The sequence below is a fragment of the Bison bison genome, unplaced genomic scaffold, assembly GCF_000754665.1.
Source record: "Bison bison bison isolate TAMUID 2011002044 unplaced genomic scaffold, Bison_UMD1.0 scf7180017864365, whole genome shotgun sequence".
NCBI classification, from domain to species: domain Eukaryota; kingdom Metazoa; phylum Chordata; class Mammalia; order Artiodactyla; family Bovidae; genus Bison; species Bison bison.
The window spans coordinates 1,155,484-1,158,519 of NW_011494937.1; the positions used below are offsets into that span (position 1 = coordinate 1,155,484).

Sequence of the window (3,036 nt, forward strand, 5' to 3'; positions counted from 1 at the left end):
CTGGGGAAGGTCCTGGGGGTCGGGGTGGGGGAGCTGCGCCGGGAAATTACTTTCTATTTCTCATGAGAGGAGACAGCCCTGGAGGGACGTCCTGCCCCATGAGTGAGCAGCCCAAATCTTTATTCCCTGAGAAGCTGTGCTGAGTCCCTGCCCTCAACTGGCTCATGATCTAGTGAGGAAGGCTGACAATAGACCTGCTTATACAAGAAGGTGATTTCAGGGCCTTCCCTGGTGGTCCAGTGGTTAAGACTCTGGGCTCCCAATGCAGGGGGCCCAGGTTCTATCCCTGGTGAGGGAACTAGATTCCACATGCTGAAACTAAGAGTTAGTGCAGCCAGATAAACAATTTCTTTAAAAAGGCAAAATGTTTAAAAGAAAAAAGAAGGTGATTTCAGGTGCTGTGAATTAAACATGGGGCTGGGGACTCCCCTGGCGGTTCAGTGGTTAAGACTGTGCGCTTCCACTGTTCGGTCCCTGGTCAGGGAACTAAGATCCCACAAGCTGCACAGTGTGACCAAAATAAATTAAAATAAAAACAGGGCTAAAGGATGGCGAGCGAGGATACAGGAGTGCTGGGGGTGGTCAGGGCAGGTTGCTCTGCTGGGGTGACCTTGAGGTTGAGCCCTGAGTGCTGAGAAGCTGCAGCAGGCGATGGGGGTACTGGGAGGCTGTTCAGCAGAGGGGCAGCCCAGGCAAGGGCTCAGGCCGGAAGGAAGCTGGAGCTCCTAGGACTGCGAGGAGGGTTGCATTGGAGAACGTGGTGACACCAGCCCAACCAGCAGCCTCTGGGTCCTGGTGAGGAACGGAGACCCCAGGGGAGAGCAGAGGGGGAGGTTAACGCTCAAATTTACATCACTGAATGCTGGCCTTAGCACTGAGTGGAGGCAGCGAGGCTGGGAAGAGGAGGAGACCAGGACAAGCCTCTGGGGGCAGCAGGGTGGCGGCTTGGGCCTGGTGGTGGCCCTGGGGAGTGGGCAGATTGACAGGGTACTTTGGAGGGAGGCAGAGCCCATGGGACTTGCTGGAGGAGCTTATGAAGGAGAAGGGAGCAGAGAAGTTGGTAATTGAGGAGGATTTCTAGGTTCGGGTTCTGAGACTGATTCAGCGTGGAGAAGGAAATGGCAATCTACTCCAGTATTCTTGCCTGGGAAATCCCATGGACAGAGGAGCCTGGCAGGCTGAAGTTCATGGGGTCGCAAAGGAGTTGGACGTGACTGAGCAACTGAACAACAGCTGTTCAACAAACATTCAGGCCTGTTGTGGAAGCAGGACCAAAACAATGCAATGATCCCTGCCTGTGGAGGGGCACATCCGTTAAAAAAGAGAAATAGTCACATTTGAACCAAGGTTTGAAGGAGGCCAGGGAGCAGAGGAAGAGGCCATGTGAATAACTGGCAGGCAGAAGATTCACCCAGAGGAAGTGACAAGTGCCGAGGCCCTGGGGCAGGGTCTGGGCTGCTTGAAGAAGAGCAGGAGGCAAGAGTGGGGTCAGGGAGCTTACCGGGCTGGTTGATAGGCTTTCAACTGTGGGGGGAAAAACAACCAGTCGTCAGGGCTCTTTTGTGAGATTCCAAACTGTAAATAAGAGGCTTGGAAAGTATGAGCTTGTCCCTGGTGTTGAGACCATAGGACAGACGTGGGGAATGCGAGTAGAGGACAGACCAAGGGTTTGCACACTAGAAGTGAAGTGAGAGTCACTCAGTTGTGTCCCACTCTTTGCGACCCCATGGACTCTGCAGTCCATGGAATTCTCCAGGCCAGAATACTGGAGTGGGTAGTCTTTCCCTTCTCCAGCGGATCTTCCCAACCCAGGGATCAAACCTAGGTCTCCCACATTGTAGGCGGATTCTTTACCAACTGAGCTATCAGGGAATGAGAGCCAGATAAAACATGGGGTGCTGGAACTTGCCTGGTGGTCTAGTGATTAATAATCAGCCTTGCAATTCAGGGGTGCAGATTCGATCCCTGGCCAGGGAACTAAGATCCCGCATGCCACAAAGCAACTACACCCATGCCACACAACTACTGAGCTGGTGAACCACGACTAAGAACTCAGCCAAACAAGTAAAAGAGAAACTGTTTTTTAAAAAAGAAACATGGGTGCTGACCCTCCTCAGAGAAGGTACATTTCTAGCAAGTTGCTGTCCAGGCTGGTGCCCCTGGGCCAGGGTCATACTTGAAGAACCAGGGTGTAGATGGAGCAAAAGACCAAGTGTGGAGATCTGGGTGTCCCATCTTAGGAGTATCGCAGGGGAGACAGAAGCAGTGAGAAGAGGAGAGGCTAGGAGGGAGAAAAAGTGGTCAGAACCCGGCTCTGTGCCCTCGAAGCCGCTGTGCCCGGGAAGGACAGACTGGGGAAGAGGGGGCTAGCCTGGGAGGGCATACAGCTCCCACCCCTCCTCCAGCCTCCCCAGCCCCCCCAGGGGCTGCACCCACCCCTCACCCCGCCTGCCTATCTCCAGCTCACCCTGAGGGTCCCCCCGAGAGGAAAGAGGGGACTTAGTTGTCCCTGGTCCCTGATCTGTGGCGCCAGCCAGCTGGATTCTAATTAGCTTCCAGAGCCAGAGAGACAGGAAGCCAAGGGGCTGGGGGTGGGGCCCTGGACTCCAGCCCAAACCCGCGAGGCTGCAGGCCGGGGCCAAGACGCCTGGGTCCCCCACCCTGGACGCCGTGCTGGATGAGGAAGCTGGGGTAGGGGAGACGAACTGGCAGGGTCTCAATTTCAAGAGGCTTCCAGAGGGTTCTCCTCTGGGATGGAGGGTCTGGGGCCTGCCTGGGTGCAGGTGGGCCCTTCTTAACTGATACTGCCTGAAGAATTACCCCAGCCACCTGGGGAAGGGGGCACTGGCAGACCCCAGGAGGTGCTTCTGGGAGATTCAAGGTGCCCAAATGGGTGGGTCCACCTGTTGGGGTGGGGGGGTTGCAATGTGAGCCAGAGGCCTTGGAGGGGTCAGCCTCTGGCCCAGGGGTGCCGCTTCTGTCAGATACGGCCGGCTTGGTCCACCCCTCTCGGGGCAGCGGGCTAGAGGCCCTCGG

At 56.1% G+C, this 3,036-nt stretch overlaps 1 protein-coding gene across 1 annotated transcript in view; it reads left to right on the forward strand.

Annotated features, from left to right (window-relative positions):
* The window catches only part of LPHN1 (latrophilin 1), a 49,874-nt gene that overhangs the window by 15,667 nt on the left and 31,171 nt on the right, over positions 1–3,036 (forward strand). The gene's annotated exons all lie outside the window — the stretch shown is intronic.